At 38.9% G+C, this 17,795-nt stretch overlaps 2 long non-coding RNA genes and 6 other non-coding genes across 9 annotated transcripts in view; 2 read left to right on the plus strand and 6 right to left on the minus strand.

The window, feature by feature from the left end:
- Positions 1–17,795, plus strand: part of LOC147840776 (uncharacterized) — a 1,215,461-nt gene that overhangs the window by 1,050,518 nt on the left and 147,148 nt on the right. The gene's annotated exons all lie outside the window — the stretch shown is intronic.
- On the minus strand, positions 979–1,192 carry LOC141377718 (small nucleolar RNA U3). Its single transcript, XR_015508149.1, has one exon. It is a non-coding gene; the product is annotated as a small nucleolar RNA U3 (small nucleolar RNA).
- LOC141377475 (uncharacterized) lies at positions 1,505–4,964 on the plus strand. Its single transcript, XR_015506957.1, has 2 exons — positions 1,505–2,448; positions 4,590–4,964. It is a non-coding gene; the product is annotated as an uncharacterized LOC141377475 (long non-coding RNA).
- On the minus strand, positions 3,478–3,693 carry LOC141377723 (small nucleolar RNA U3). Its single transcript, XR_015508156.1, has one exon. It is a non-coding gene; the product is annotated as a small nucleolar RNA U3 (small nucleolar RNA).
- Positions 5,947–6,162, minus strand: LOC137487640 (small nucleolar RNA U3). The gene has a single exon (XR_015508138.1). It is a non-coding gene; the product is annotated as a small nucleolar RNA U3 (small nucleolar RNA).
- On the minus strand, positions 8,439–8,654 carry LOC137487639 (small nucleolar RNA U3). The gene has a single exon (XR_015508140.1). It is a non-coding gene; the product is annotated as a small nucleolar RNA U3 (small nucleolar RNA).
- LOC137487652 (small nucleolar RNA U3) lies at positions 10,930–11,145 on the minus strand. Its single transcript, XR_015508129.1, has one exon. It is a non-coding gene; the product is annotated as a small nucleolar RNA U3 (small nucleolar RNA).
- Positions 13,426–13,641, minus strand: LOC141377709 (small nucleolar RNA U3). Its single transcript, XR_015508130.1, has one exon. It is a non-coding gene; the product is annotated as a small nucleolar RNA U3 (small nucleolar RNA).

Genomic DNA, 17,795 nt, shown 5'->3' on the forward strand with positions numbered 1-17,795 from the left:
TTCTTTATTTGTTTTACTTATTTATTCCATTGTTGTTAAGAAATGTCAAGTAATTTAGTTGTATAAGAAAAGTGTACATGCTGGTTCTTCTTAGTAAAAAAAAAATAATAATAATAGTAAAAACGTAAAATTGCTTATTTTTGTTAGCATTTTTATACATGCTTTATCATTTCCACACAAATAATGGCAGTTAAATCCTCACAAGTTAGCATGACATATCGGAGGATTTTGAAAAAACAAAGCAATTGTTATTGGATTTAATATATAGTGTTCAGTATTTCTAAAAGCGACATTTAGGTTCTCGACTTTTGGAAGATTTTGAAGATGTGTTACAGTTGCCACTTTTGTCAGTACCACACTTTTTTTCTGCCAACGACAAAAAAAAAAAAAAAAAAGGCAGCGTGGTTCGATTTTGGAATGTAAAATGGCGTTCGGTGTGATCGGACCACTTTTACCGAAAGTTTATCATATGCTGAAGAATACTAGCTGTGCAGATAGCTCATGGGTTTGTTTCGAAGCTTTGAAAGGCTATTTTCACCCATCACTACCATAATAATAATGTTTTGTTTAATGTGATATTTCTTTAGGATGTGGTTTCCACGAAATATGTATTTCTATTTTCCCTTTGCTGCTTTTATTCACGTCATATTAATCTCAACTTTTGGTTCGTTTTCTACCAATAGATTTTCCTTCAGTAAATATTCTTGGATTAACATTCTAGTGGTTAAATCGTAGACTTAAGTTTATTTTTACTCTATGCAGTAACATTTTTGGCATACACAATCTAGATGCACGTTGTTAAAATCTACACCTACATCGCAGTTCCTTTGTCAAGAACAGCAGAGCTTTAGTTTTCAAATTCAACATAGATCATGCTTTCTCAAGCAACACGATATCCAGCCTTGCTAGCACCGTCGACAAGACTTATTGAAGAGCATTCTTAGATGATTCAGTCTGATATTAACAATTTTATCTTGAGCCACTCTGCTCATACTCTTTTCCTCCTCTGTTGTGACACAACGAGGAACATTCATCAATGATCCAGAGCACATGAATTGAATCATCTCTCTGCATCTGATTCATGCTAAGAAAAGAGTATCAAGAATCATCATCGTGGTTTGGGAGACTCATCACTTTAGAAACACATTTCCTAGTTAAGAACTATAGAAATGATCCCTGAAAGTATAGCCTTAACTTCCCAACTGCAGAAGGAGCTGTAGTCACTTCCGACCCTCACGGTCTTAGTGACGGTTACTTCAACACAAGCACTCACTCACATGCACAAAACAGTGATTAGAAAAGTAACACCTGCAACGTTTTTTGTCTTTAAAAATGATGTACGCTTAAAATATGTGAACACTTTGAACACATGCAGCTGTAAAAATGCATTTAATAACTCTTGTTAATAACTAAAGTTGGTAAATTGTGCGTAATCTATTTGTATGTCATTTGATAATTATGTACCCTCTTCTCTGTGTTTTTTTTCTTTCTTTTCTTTTTCTTTGGTGGTGGGCCTTACCGCCAATAATGATGAGACGACCTACAGAGAGGAGGTGCACACTCTGACGCAGAGGTGTCAGGAAAACCACCTCTCGCTCAACACCAGCAAAACCAAGAAGCTGGTGGTGGATTTCAGGAGATAGAAGAAAGCACACACTCTTATCGCCATCAACGAGACACCAGTAGAGAGAGTCAGCACTTTCAAGTATCTTGGACTCCACATCGCTGAGGATTTGACATGGACTGCTCACACAAACTCCGTGCTGAGAAAGGCACAACAACGCCTCTTCTTCCTCGGGCGTTTCAAGAGATTTGGAATGAGCCCCCATATTCTCCGCACGTTCTACACCTGGATTGTGGAGAGCATCCTGACTAGCTGTATCACCACCTGGTATGGTAACAGCACCAGCGGCAATCGCAAAGGCCTGCATTGGATTGTGCGAACTGCTGGATGCGTAGTAGGAGTTGAGCCTCCCTCCCTCCCTCCAGAACATCTACACCACGCAGTGCATGAGGAAAGCCAAGAGAATCATCAGCGACTCTATCCACCCAAGCCATAGACTTTTCTCTCTGCTGCCTTCAGGCAGATGGTTCCGCAGAATCCGGTCACGCATCAGCCGACTGAAGGAAGGCTTCTTCCCTCAGACCATAAGGCCGTTGAACACTTAACACACCTCACACAGACTCTTCCATACCCCTCAGTGCACACCATCAATATGTAGCATGCACTACACTTTAACCAATCCATACTTGAAACAATACTGTCTTCAGCTATGGGTACACCTATTCATTGTACATATCGCTGTCAACACTGCCAATTTTACATTGTCCTGTTTTTTGGAAGTGTGCTGTTGTATGTTGTTGTATTCTGCACTGTCTCTGTGTTGCTCTATTTGTATTTTGCTCTGTCTCGAGCCAGCAGCTAAGCTTTTATTCATCATAGCACACGTGCTGCTGATGATGTGACAATAAATGTGATTTGATTTATTTTTCTTTATTTGTTTTACTTATTTATTCCATTGTTGTTAAGAAATGTCAAGTAATTTAGTTGTATAAGAAAAGTGTACATGCTGGTTCTTCTTAGTAAAAAAAAATAACAATAATAATAGTAAAAACGTAAAATTGCTTATTTTTGTTAGCATTTTTATACATGCTTTATCATTTCCACACAAATGATGGCAGTTAAATCCTCACAACAGGTTAGCATGACATATCGGAGGATTTTGAAAAAACAAAGCAATTGTTATTGGATTTAATATATAGTGTTCAGTTTTTCTAAAAGCGACATTTAGGTTCTCGACTTTTGGAAGATTTTAAAGATGTGTTACAGTTGCCACTTTTGTCAGTACCACACTTTTTTTCTGCCAACGACAAAAAAAAAAAAAAAAAAAAAAGGCAGCGTGGTGCGATTTTGGAATGTAAAATCGCGTTCGGTGTGATCGGACCACTTTTACCGAAAGTTTATCATATGCTGAAGAATACTAGCTGTGCAGACAGCTCATGGGTTTGTTTCGAAGCTTTGAAAGGCTATTTTCACCCATCACTACCATAATAATAATGTTTTGTTTAATGTGATATTTCTTTAGGATGTGGTTTCCACGAAATATGTATTTCTATTTTCCCTTTGCTGCTTTTATTCACGTCATATTAATCTCAACTTTTGGTTCGTTTTCTACCAATAGATTTTCCTTCAGTAAACATTCTTGGATTAACATTCTAGTGGTTAAATCGTAGACTTAAGTTTATTTTTACTCTATGCAGTAACATTTTTGGCATATACAATCTAGATGCACGTTGTTAAAATCTACACCTACATCGCAGTTCCTTTGTCAAGAACAGCAGAGCTTTAGTTGTCAAATTCAACATAGATCATGCTTTCTCAAGCAACACGATATCCAGCCTTGCTAGCACTGTCGACAAGACTTATTGAAGAGCATTCTTAGATGATTCAGTCTGATATTAACAATTTTATCTTGAGCCACTCTGCTCATACTCTTTTCCTCCTCTGTTGTGAGCCACAACGAGGAATATTCATCAATGATCCAGAACACATGAATTGAATCATCTCTCTGCATCTGATTCACGCTAAGAAAAGAGTATCAAGAATCATCATCGAGGTTTGGGAGACTCATCACTTTAGAAACACATTTCCTAGTTAAGAACTATAGAAATGATCCCTGAAAGTATAGTCTTAACTTCCCAACTGCAGAAGGAGCTGGAGTCGCTTCCGACCCTCACGGTCTTAGTGACGGTTACTTCAACACAAGCACTCACTCACATGCACGAAACAGTGATTAGAAAAGTAACACCTGCAACGTTTTTTGTCTTTAAAAATGATGTACGCTTAAAATATGTGAACACTTTGAACACATGCAGCTGTAAAAATGCATTTAATAACTCTTGTTAATAACTAAAGTTGGTAAATTGTGCGTAATCTATTTGTATGTAATTTGATAATTATGTACCCTCTTCTCTGTGTTTTTTTTCTTTCTTTTCTTTTTCTTTGGTGGTGGGCCTTACCGCCAATAATGATGAGACGACCTACAGAGAGGAGGTGCACACTCTGACGCAGCGGTGTCAGGAAAACCAAGAAGCTGGTGGTGGATTTCAGGAGATAGAAGAAAGCACACACTCTTATCGCCATCGACGGGACGCCAGTAGAGAGAGTCAGCACTTTCAAGTTTCTTGGACTCCACATCGTTGAGGATTTGACATGGACTGCTCACACAAACTCCGTGCTGAGAAAGGCACAACAACGTCTCTTCTTCCTCGGGCGTTTCAAGAGATTTGGAATGAGCCCCCATATTCTCCGCACGTTCTACACCTGGATTGTGGAGAGCATCCTGACTGGCTGTATCACCACCTGGTATGGTAACAGCACCAGCGGCAATCGCAAAGGCCTGCATTGGATTGTGCGAACTGCTGGATGCGTAGTAGGAGTTGAGCCTCCCTCCCTCCAGAACATCTACACCACGCAGTGCATGAGGAAAGCCAAGAGAATCATCAACGACTCTATCCACCCAAGCCATAGACTTTTCTCTCTTCTTGCCTTCAGGCAGACGGTTCCGCAGAATCCGGTCACGCACCAGCCGACTGAAGGAAGGCTTCTTCCCTCAGACCATAAGGCCGTTGAACACTTAACACACCTCACACAGACTCTTCCATACCCCTCAGTGCACACCATCAATATGTAGCATGCACTGCACTTTAACCAATCCATACTTGAAACAATACTGTCTTCAGCTATGGGTACACCTATTCATTGTACATATCGCTGTCAACACTGCCAATTTTACATTGTCCTGTTTTTTGGAAGTGTGCTGTTGTATGTTGTTGTATTCTGCACTGTCTCTGTGTTGCTCTATTTGTATTTTGCTCTGTCTCGAGCCAGCAGCTAAGCTTTTATTCATCATAGCACACGTGCTGCTGATGATGTGACAATAAATGTGATTTGATTTAGTTTTCTTTATTTGTTTTACTTATTTATTCCATTGTTGTTAAGAAATGTCAAGGAATTTAGTTGTATAAGAAAAGTGTACATGCTGGTTCTTCTTAGTAAAAAAAAAAAATAATAATAGTAAAAACGTAAAATTGCTTATTTTTGTTAGCATTTTTATACATGCTTTATCATTTCCACACAAATGATGGCAGTTAAATCCTCACAACAAGTTAGCATGACATATCGGAGGATTTTGAAAAAACAAAGCAATTGTTATTGGATTTAATATATAGTGTTCAGTTTTTCTAAAAGCGACATTTAGGTTCTCGACTTTTGGAAGATTTTGAAGATGTGTTACAGTTGCCACTTTTGTCAGTACCACACTTTTTTTCTGCCAACGACAAAAAAAAAAAAAAAAAAAAAAGGCAGCGTGGTGCGATTTTGGAATGTAAAATGGCGTTCGGTGTGATCGGACCACTTTTACCGAAAGTTTATCATATGCTGAAGAATACTAGCTGTGCAGATAGCTCATGGGTTTGTTTCGAAGCTTTGAAAGGCTATTTTCACCCATCACTACCATAATAATAATGTTTTGTTTAATGTGATATTTCTTTAGGATGTGGTTTCCACGAAATATGTATTTCTATTTTCCCTTTGCTGCTTTTATTCACGTCATATTAATCTCAACTTTTGGTTCGTTTTCTACCAATAGATTTTCCTTCAGTAAATATTCTTGGATTAACATTCTAGTGGTTGAATCGTAGACTTAAGTTTATTTTTACTCTATGCAGTAACATTTTTGGCATACACAATCTAGATGCACGTTGTTAAAATCTACACCTACATCGCAGTTCCTTTGTCAAGAACAGCAGAGCTTTAGTTATCAAATTCAATATAGATCATGCTTTCTCAAGCAATACGATATCCAGCCTTGCTAGCACCGTCGACAAGACCTATTGAAGAGCATTCTTAGATGATTCAGTCTGATATTAACAATTTTATCTTGAGCCACTCTGCTCATACTCTTTTCCTCCTCTGTTGTGAGACACAACGAGGAACATTCATCAATGATCCAGAGCACATGAATTGAATCATCTCTCTGCATCTGATTCACGCTAAGAAAAGAGCATCAAGAATCATCATCGTGGTTTGGGAGACTCATCACTTTAGAAACACATTTCCTAGTTAAGAACTATAGAAATGATCCCTGAAAGTATAGTCTTAACTTCCCAACTGCAGAAGGAGCTGGAGTCGCTTCCGACCCTCACGGTCTTAGTGACGGTTACTTCAACACAAGCACTCACTCACATGCACGAAACAGTGATTAGAAAAGTAACACCTGCAACGTTTTTTGTCTTTAAAAATGATGTACGCTTAAAATATGTGAACACTTTGAACACATGCAGCTGTAAAAATGCATTTAATAACTCTTGTTAATAACTAAAGTTGGTAAATTGTGCCTAATCTATTTGTATGTAATTTGATAATTATGTACCCTCTTCTCTGTGTTTTTTTTCTTTCTTTTCTTTTTCTTTGGTGGTGGGCCTTACCGCCAGTATTGATGAGACGACCTACAGAGAGGAGGTGCACACTCTGACGCAGCGGTGTCAGGAAAACCACCTCTCGCTCAACACCAGCAAAACCAAGAAGCTGGTGGTGTATTTCAGGAGATAGAAGAAAGCACACACTCATATCGCCATCAACGGGACGCCAGTAGAGAGAGTCAGCACTTTCAAGTTTCTTGGAATCCACATCGCTGAGGATTTGACATGGACTGCTCACACAAACTCCGTGCTGAGAAAGGCACAACAACGCCTCTTCTTCCTCGGGCGTTTCAAGAGATTTGGAATGAGCCCCCATATTCTCCGCACGTTCTACACCTGGATTGTGGAGAGCATCCTGACTAGCTGTATCACCACCTGGTATGTTAACAGCACCAGCGGCAATCGCAAAGGCCTGCATTGGATTGTGCGAACTGCTGGATGCGTAGTAGGAGTTGAGCCTCCCTCCCTCCCTCCAGAACATCTACACCACGCAGTGCATGAGGAAAGCCAAGAGAATCATCAGCGACTCTATCCACCCAAGCCATAGACTTTTCTCTCTGCTGCCTTCAGGCAGACGGTTCCGCAGAATCCGGTCACGCACCAGCCGACTGAAGGAAGGCTTCTTCCCTCAGACCATAAGGCCGTTGAACACTTAACACACCTCACACAGACTCTTCCATACCCCTCAGTGCACACCATCAATATGTAGCATGCACTACACTTTAACCAATCCATACTTGAAACAATACTGTCTTCAGCTATGGGTATACCTATTCGTTGTACATATCGCTGTCAACACTGCCAATTTTACATTGTCCTGTTTTTTGGAAGTGTGCTGTTGTATGTTGTTGTATTCTGCACTGTCTCTGTGTTGCTCTATTTGTATTTTGCTCTGTCTCGAGCCAGCAGCTAAGCTTTTATTCATCATAGCACACGTGCTGCTGATGATGTGACAATAAATGTGATTTGATTTATTTTTCTTTATTTGTTTTACTTATTTATTCCATTGTTGTTAAGAAATGTCAAGTAATTTAGTTGTATAAGAAAAGTGTACATGCTGGTTCTTCTTAGTAAAAAAAAAATAATAATAATAGTAAAAACGTAAAATTGCTTATTTTTGTTAGCATTTTTATACATGCTTTATCATTTCCACACAAATGATGGCAGTTAAATCCTCACAAGTTAGCATGACATATCGGAGGATTTTGAAAAAACAAAGCAATTGTTATTGGATTTAATATATAGTGTTCAGTATTTCTAAAAGCGACATTTAGGTTCTCGACTTTTGGAAGATTTTGAAGATGTGTTACAGTTGCCACTTTTGTCAGTACCACACTTTTTTTCTGCCAACGACAAAAAAAAAAAAAAAAAAGGCAGCGTGGTTCGATTTTGGAATGTAAAATGGCGTTCGGTGTGATCGGACCACTTTTACCGAAAGTTTATCATATGCTGAAGAATACTAGCTGTGCAGATAGCTCATGGGTTTGTTTCGAAGCTTTGAAAGGCTATTTTCACCCATCACTACCATAATAATAATGTTTTGTTTAATGTGATATTTCTTTAGGATGTGGTTTCCACGAAATATGTATTTCTATTTTCCCTTTGCTGCTTTTATTCACGTCATATTAATCTCAACTTTTGGTTCGTTTTCTACCAATAGATTTTCCTTCAGTAAATATTCTTGGATTAACATTCTAGTGGTTAAATCGTAGACTTAAGTTTATTTTTACTCTATGCAGTAACATTTTTGGCATACACAATCTAGATGCACGTTGTTAAAATCTACACCTACATCGCAGTTCCTTTGTCAAGAACAGCAGAGCTTTAGTTTTCAAATTCAACATAGATCATGCTTTCTCAAGCAACACGATATCCAGCCTTGCTGGCACCGTCGACAAGACTTATTGAAGAGCATTCTTAGATGATTCAGTCTGATATTAATAATTTTATCTTGAGCCACTCTGCTCATACTCTTTTCCTCCTCTGTTGTGAGACACAACGAGGAACATTCATCAATGATCCAGAGCACATGAATTGAATCATCTCTCTGCATCTGATTCACGCTAAGAAAAGAGCATCAAGAATCATCATCGTGGTTTGGGAGACTCATCACTTTAGAAACACATTTCCTAGTTAAGAACTATAGAAATGATCCCTGAAAGTATAGTCTTAACTTCCCAACTGCAGAAGGAGCTGGAGTCGCTTCCGACCCTCACGGTCTTAGTGACGGTTACTTCAACACAAGCACTCACTCACATGCACGAAACAGTGATTAGAAAAGTAACACCTGCAACGTTTTTTGTCTTTAAAAATGATGTACGCTTAAAATATGTGAACACTTTGAACACATGCAGCTGTAAAAATGCATTTAATAACTCTTGTTAATAACTAAAGTTGGTAAATTGTGCCTAATCTATTTGTATGTAATTTGATAATTATGTACCCTCTTCTCTGTGTTTTTTTTCTTTCTTTTCTTTTTCTTTGGTGGTGGGCCTTACCGCCAATATTGATGAGACGACCTACAGAGAGGAGGTGCACACTCTGACGCAGCGGTGTCAGGAAAACCACCTCTCGCTCAACACCAGCAAAACCAAGAAGCTGGTGGTGTATTTCAGGAGATAGAAGAAAGCACACACTCATATCGCCATCAACGGGACGCCAGTAGAGAGAGTCAGCACTTTCAAGTTTCTTGGAATCCACATCGCTGAGGATTTGACATGGACTGCTCACACAAACTCCGTGCTGAGAAAGGCACAACAACGCCTCTTCTTCCTCGGGCGTTTCAAGAGATTTGGAATGAGCCCCCATATTCTCCGCACGTTCTACACCTGGATTGTGGAGAGCATCCTGACTAGCTGTATCACCACCTGGTATGTTAACAGCACCAGCGGCAATCGCAAAGGCCTGCATTGGATTGTGCGAACTGCTGGATGCGTAGTAGGAGTTGAGCCTCCCTCCCTCCCTCCAGAACATCTACACCATGCAGTGCATGAGGAAAGCCAAGAGAATCATCAGCGACTCTATCCACCCAAGCCATAGACTTTTCTCTCTGCTGCCTTCAGGCAGACGGTTCCGCAGAATCCGGTCACGCACCAGCCGACTGAAGGAAGGCTTCTTCCCTCAGACCATAAGGCCGTTGAACACTTAACACACCTCACACAGACTCTTCCATACCCCTCAGTGCACACCATCAATATGTAGCATGCACTACACTTTAACCAATCCATACTTGAAACAATACTGTCTTCAGCTATGGGTATACCTATTCGTTGTACATATCGCTGTCAACACTGCCAATTTTACATTGTCCTGTTTTTTGGAAGTGTGCTGTTGTATGTTGTTGTATTCTGCACTGTCTCTGTGTTGCTCTATTTGTATTTTGCTCTGTCTCGAGCCAGCAGCTAAGCTTTTATTCATCATAGCACACGTGCTGCTGATGATGTGACAATAAATGTGATTTGATTTATTTTTCTTTATTTGTTTTACTTATTTATTCCATTGTTGTTAAGAAATGTCAAGTAATTTAGTTGTATAAGAAAAGTGTACATGCTGGTTCTTCTTAGTAAAAAAAAAATAATAATAATAGTAAAAACGTAAAATTGCTTATTTTTGTTAGCATTTTTATACATGCTTTATCATTTCCACACAAATGATGGCAGTTAAATCCTCACAAGTTAGCATGACATATCGGAGGATTTTGAAAAAACAAAGCAATTGTTATTGGATTTAATATATAGTGTTCAGTATTTCTAAAAGCGACATTTAGGTTCTCGACTTTTGGAAGATTTTGAAGATGTGTTACAGTTGCCACTTTTGTCAGTACCACACTTTTTTTCTGCCAACGACAAAAAAAAAAAAAAAAAGGCAGCGTGGTTCGATTTTGGAATGTAAAATGGCGTTCGGTGTGATCGGACCACTTTTACCGAAAGTTTATCATATGCTGAAGAATACTAGCTGTGCAGATAGCTCATGGGTTTGTTTCGAAGCTTTGAAAGGCTATTTTCACCCATCACTACCATAATAATAATGTTTTGTTTAATGTGATATTTCTTTAGGATGTGGTTTCCACGAAATATGTATTTCTATTTTCCCTTTGCTGCTTTTATTCACGTCATATTAATCTCAACTTTTGGTTCGTTTTCTACCAATAGATTTTCCTTCAGTAAATATTCTTGGATTAACATTCTAGTGGTTAAATCGTAGACTTAAGTTTATTTTTACTCTATGCAGTAACATTTTTGGCATACACAATCTAGATGCATGTTGTTAAAATCTACACCTACATCGCAGTTCCTTTGTCAAGAACAGCAGAGCTTTAGTTTTCAAATTCAACATAGATCATGCTTTCTCAAGCAACACGATATCCAGCCTTGCTGGCACCGTCGACAAGACTTATTGAAGAGCATTCTTAGATGATTCAGTCTGATATTAATAATTTTATCTTGAGCCACTCTGCTCATACTCTTTTCCTCCTCTGTTGTGAGACACAACGAGGAACATTCATCAATGATCCAGAGCACATGAATTGAATCATCTCTCTGCATCTGATTCATGCTAAGAAAAGAGTATCAAGAATCATCATCGTGGTTTGGGAGACTCATCACTTTAGAAACACATTTCCTAGTTAAGAACTATAGAAATGATCCCTGAAAGTATAGTCTTAACTTCCCAACTGCAGAAGGAGCTGTAGTCACTTCCGACCCTCACGGTCTTAGTGACGGTTACTTCAACACAAGCACTCACTCACATGCACAAAACAGTGATTAGAAAAGTAACACCTGCAACGTTTTTTGTCTTTAAAAATGATGTACGCTTAAAATATGTGAACACTTTGAACACATGCAGCTGTAAAAATGCATTTAATAACTCTTGTTAATAACTAAAGTTGGTAAATTGTGCGTAATGTATTTGTATGTCATTTGATAATTATGTACCCTCTTCTCTGTGTTTTTTTTCTTTCTTTTCTTTTTCTTTGGTGGTGGGCCTTACCGCCAATAATGATGAGACGACCTACAGAGAGGAGGTGCACACTCTGACGCAGAGGTGTCAGGAAAACCACCTCTCGCTCAACACCAGCAAAACCAAGAAGCTGGTGGTGGATTTCAGGAGATAGAAGAAAGCACACACTCTTATCGCCATCAACGAGACACCAGTAGAGAGAGTCAGCACTTTCAAGTATCTTGGACTCCACATCGCTGAGGATTTGACATGGACTGCTCACACAAACTCCGTGCTGAGAAAGGCACAACAACGCCTCTTCTTCCTCGGGCGTTTCAAGAGATTTGGAATGAGCCCCCATATTCTCCGCACGTTCTACACCTGGATTGTGGAGAGCATCCTGACTGGCTGTATCACCACCTGGTATGGTAACAGCACCAGCGGCAATCGCAAAGGCCTGCATTGGATTGTGCGAACTGCTGGATGTGTAGTAGGAGTTGAGCCTCCCTCCATCCCTCCAGAACATCTACACCACGCAGTGCATGAGGAAAGCCAAGAGAATCATCAGCGACTCTATCCACCCAAGCCATAGACTTTTCTCTCTGCTGCCTTCAGGCAGACGGTTCCGCAGAATCCGGTCACGCACCAGCCGACTGAAGGAAGGCTTCTTCCCTCAGACCATAAGGCCGTTGAACACTTAACACACCTCACACAAACTCTTCCATACCCCTCAGTGCACACCATCAATATGTAGCATGCACTACACTTTAACCAATCCATACTTGAAACAATACTGTCTTCAGCTATGGGTACACCTATTCATTGTACATATCGCTGTCAACACTGCCAATTTTACATTGTCCTGTTTTTTGGAAGTGTGCTGTTGTATGTTGTTGTATTCTGCACTGTCTCTGTGTTGCTCTATTTGTATTTTGCTCTGTCTCGAGCCAGCAGCTAAGCTTTTATTCATCATAGCACACGTGCTGCTGATGATGTGACAATAAATGTGATGATTTATTTTTCTTTATTTGTTTTACTTATTTATTCCATTGTTGTTAAGAAATGTCAAGTAATTTAGTTGTATAAGAAAAGTGTACATGCTGGTTCTTCTTAGTAAAAAAAAAAATAATAATAATAGTAAAAACGTAAAATTGCTTATTTTTGTTAGCATTTTTATACATGCTTTATCATTTCCACACAAATGATGGCAGTTAAATCCTCACAACAAGTTAGCATGACATATCGGAGGATTTTGAAAAAACAAAGCAATTGTTATTGGATTTAATATATAGTGTTCAGTTTTTCTAAAAGCGACATTTAGGTTCTCGACTTTTGGAAGATTTTGAAGATGTGTTACAGTTGCCACTTTTGTCAGTACCACACTTTTTTTCTGCCAACGACAAAAAAAAAAAAAAAAAAAAGGCAGCGTGGTGCGATTTTGGAATGTAAAATGGCGTTCGGTGTGATCGGACCACTTTTACCGAAAGTTTATCATATGCTGAAGAATACTAGCTGTGCAGATAGCTCATGGGTTTGTTTCGAAGCTTTGAAAGGCTATTTTCACCCATCACTACCATAATAATAATGTTTTGTTTAATGTGATATTTCTTTAGGATGTGGTTTCCACGAAATATGTATTTCTATTTTCCCTTTGCTGCTTTTATTCACGTCATATTAATCTCAACTTTTGGTTCGTTTTCTACCAATAGATTTTCCTTCAGTAAATATTCTTGGATTAACATTCTAGTGGTTGAATCGTAGACTTAAGTTTATTTTTACTCTATGCAGTAACATTTTTGGCATACACAATCTAGATGCACGTTGTTAAAATCTACACCTACATCGCAGTTCCTTTGTCAAGAACAGCAGAGCTTTAGTTATCAAATTCAACATAGATCATGCTTTCTCAAGCAACACGATATCCAGCCTTGCTAGCACCGTCGACAAGACCTATTGAAGAGTATTCTTAGATGATTCAGTCTGATATTAACAATTTTATCTTGAGCCACTCTGCTCATACTCTTTTCCTCCTCTGTTGTGAGACACAACGAGGAACATTCATCAATGATCCAGAGCACATGAATTGAATCATCTCTCTGCATCTGATTCACGCTAAGAAAAGAGTATCAAGAATCATCATCGTGGTTTGGGAGACTCATCACTTTAGAAACACATTTCCTAGTTAAGAACTATAGAAATGATCCCTGAAAGTATAGTCTTAACTTCCCAACTGCAGAAGGAGCTGGAGTCACTTCCGACCCTCACGGTCTTAGTGACGGTTACTTCAACACAAGCACTCACTCACATGCACGAAACAGTGATTAGAAAAGTAACACCTGCAACGTTTTTTGTCTTTAAAAATGATGTACGCTTAAAATATGTGAACACTTTGAACACATGCAGCTGTAAAAATGCATTTAATAACTCTTGTTAATAACTAAAGTTGGTAAATTGTGCGTAATCTATTTGTATGTAATTTGATAATTATGTACCCTCTTCTCTGTGTTTTTTTTCTTTCTTTTCTTTTTCTTTGGTGGTGGGCCTTACCGCCAATAATGATGAGACGACCTACAGAGAGGAGGTGCACACTCTGACGCAGCGGTGTCAGGAAAATCAGTTTAGTGTGGTTTAGTATTCACTGCTGAAAATCCAAACACTAAAAAAAAGCAAATCCATCGATGCACAGTTCCACAAGTCCTAAACCAAGCAAGCCAATGGCAACAGTGGAGGAACAAAACTTTACCAATTGATGAAAGGGAAGGAATAAACCTTGAGAGAAACTAGGCTCAGTTGGGAACAACCATTTCTCTTCTGGCCACACTTCACATGCAGAGCTGCAGTCTAGGCGCTGGAGGCAAACACTGGGCGTCCATCGTAGAGAAGCTGCAGGTGTGAGTAGGTCACCAGCTGGTTTTCAGGCTGGACCACAGGGTCAATGTGGGCACTCATCTGTCACTGGGGTCTTTCATTAATCAGTCTCATGCTCTCCACTTCTCCATGACCACCACAGCATCTGCTCATGATACGGTCTGTTTCAGGATTATGGATACATTTAGAAGTCCTCTATGGTGGCATCATCTCTTCACAGGTTACGATCTCTAGAGGCCTCTGGATGAATATCCCCAGGTGGAAATAGGGAACAAGGAAAATAATTAGCGCAGCTGCTGTTCATAGTGTATTTAAACAAGAGATATTAAATATCAAGACAAAAATGAAGTGCTAAGAGATAAAATAGCAGTTATATGAATAAACATGAAACGCACATGATTATTTATAACAAAATGTCTGGTTAAGACAGCAAGAGTGTTCCCTCCAAGTGGTTTGTCAATCCCACTCACCCGCATAGAGCACAGTGGTTAGCACCGTCGCTTCACAGCAAGAAGGTTGCTGGTTCAAGCCCCGGCTGGGCCAGTGGTCTTTTCTGTGTGGAGTTTGCATGTTCTCCCCATGTTCAAGTGTATGAGTGTAAATGGGTGTTTCCCAGTACTGGGTTGCAGCTGGAAGGGCATCCGCTGTGTAAAACATATGCTGGATAAGTTGGCAGTTCCTTCTGCTGTGGCAACCCCTGATAAATAAAGGGACTAAGCCGAAAAAGAAAATGAATGAATATATATATTCTTGAATATGTAAAACAATGTATATGAACTCAAAAGGTTAATCAATTGTTATGAAATAAAATTCAGATTAATATTTAATATAAGAGGTAAAATAACAAACATTTGCTTTACAGTGTAAGCTATATATATATATATATATATATATATATATATATATATTTATATCTGGCTTAAGCGTATGCACTGTTGGGAGAACCAAACAGGAAACTTTACTCCCAACTCCATATTTTTAAGTTTATAAGAGCAATACCCACCTATTGAATGGTCTCCCTTCTTTCGTCAGTTGTTTGTAAATCTGTCTGTTAAATTCTTTTACTTCACTGAAATAGAGAACAATCACTGTTGAGTTAACATATATACCAGTAACAAAAAGGCTCTTTGAGCATTGTGCCAAAATTAACCATATTCTGACCTGTAATAATAATCTTTACCAGAAAGAAAGACCTGCTCAGCATTATCCAAAGACCAGCTCCTCAAGACACCCAGAGGATGTACGATGGCCTATGAAAAAAAAAAATCATTTAAATATGAACTAAAATACCAACACAGAACAGCAAATCATTTTACATGGATTCATAAATGAGTAGCACCCAGCGTGCAGTTTATATACTTATTTGGCCAGACATTCCTCTGGAAAATGAACACCACAGATAAGCTGCACTTCTTCATAGATATGCTATAAACTCAAGAACACAGCTAGCATTTGTAACTGTATTTATAAACTGCTTATCAATGTCTATTTAATGTAGAGTTAATGCTAAACAAATAAAATATTAATAAATTAACTAGTTATTAAATGCTTAATAATTATTTATTTATAGTATGCAGATGTTATAAAGTGTTACTCAACAGTTTGAGATAACCTCAATGAAAATCATCCTGTAGTTTGTTTTCTTTTCCTCCTACAATGAGCCTAAGCAATCCAATCATATTGGCCATAACTTCTTATTCGCCAGGTAAAACATACCTGATATAAATTAAAGATATGAGACTTTATATGGTTAAGACCTGCAGAATAATCCTAACTTTCAGAATCTCATTCATCACTGTAAAACGATGACAAAACATCAGGCTAATAACACATACAGTATTGTGGGGCAAACAGGCAGTCAGCACAATTTTTAATGTGCTAATGTAATACAACGAATAACACGAATTCAGTAAAATATAGATAAATCTAAAACTCTTACATCAAACGTGCTTTTACCATCTTAGTTTAATACATGTCACTAAGCACATTAGCCGTTAAGTCAACAAGCCATTAAATCAACAATGTTTCATTAAACCATGGTCACGAGCTACGAACGTCGTAGCATTTAATCAAACTAGAAAACGAACTCTAGAAAATTATTAACAGTTATAACAGCTCTCACTCTGGCTGTGTAAAATTATCCATAATTATTATTATAATATTTTATTCTTCTTCTGGAAAAAATATCATCACGTAACATTTTTGTCCCAGACCCTTAAAAGTGGGGTTAATCATGCAGGCTAATCTGGCATTTCTGCATAAACTCACTGTATAAAACAGCAGCATTACAAAATAAACACATACTTTAACAGTTTAAAATAAAACTTAATAGAAAAATCGGTACTTACACTTTCCTTGTCATCCGTGTCGTCCATTAGCGCATCCATGATCCAATCCGACAGGTGACGCTGTCACAAAAAACTAGGGTCCTAAAGATGCGGTCCTAAAAATGCGGTCCTGAGAGTGCAGCCACTCCAGTTGTGCAGGAATACCCTTCTCGGAAAACCACCTCTCGCTCAACACCAGCAAAACCAAGAAGCTGGTGGTGGATTTCAGGAGATAGAAGAAAGCACACACTCTTATCGCCATCAACGGGACGCCAGTAGAGAGAGTCAGCACTTTCAAGTTTCTTGGACTCCACATCGCTGAGGATTTGACATGGACTGCTCACACAAACTCCGTGCTGAGAAAGGCACAACAACGCCTCTTCTTCCTCGGGCGTTTCAAGAGATTTGGAATGAGCCCCCATATTCTCCGCACGTTCTACACCTGGATTGTGGAGAGCATCCTGACTAGCTGTATCACCACCTGGTATGGTAACAGCACCAGCGGCAATCGCAAAGGCCTGCATTGGATTGTGCGAACTGCTGGATGCGTAGTAGGAGTTGAGCCTCCCTCCCTCCAGAACATCTACACCACGCAGTGCATGAGGAAAGCCAAGAGAATCATCAACGACTCTATCCACCCAAGCCATAGACTTTTCTCTCTTCTTGCCTTCAGGCAGACGGTTCCGCAGAATCCGGTCACGCACCAGCCGACTGAAGGAAGGCTTCTTCCCTCAGACCATAAGGCCGTTGAACACTTAACACACCTCACACAGACTCTTCCATACCCCTCAGTGCACACCATCAATATGTAGCATGCACTACACTTTAACCAATCCATACTTGAAACAATACTGTCTTCAGCTATGGGTACACCTATTCATTGTACATATCGCTGTCAACACTGCCAATTTTACATTGTCCTGTTTTTTGGAAGTGTGCTGTTGTATGTTGTTGTATTCTGCACTGTCTCTGTGTTGCTCTATTTGTATTTTGCTCTGTCTCGAGCCAGCAGCTAAGCTTTTATTCATCATAGCACACGTGCTGCTGATGATGTGACAATAAATGTGATTTGATTCATTTTCTTAATTTGTTTTACTTATTTATTCCATTGTTGTTAAGAAATGTCAAGTAAGTTAGTTGTATAAGAAAAGTGTACATGCTGGTTCTTCTTAGTAAAAA

This window comes from Danio rerio, chromosome 14, assembly GCF_052040795.2.
Source record: "Danio rerio strain M-AB ecotype USA chromosome 14, GRCz13ab, whole genome shotgun sequence".
In the NCBI taxonomy this organism is placed as follows: Eukaryota; Metazoa; Chordata; class Actinopteri; order Cypriniformes; family Danionidae; genus Danio; species Danio rerio.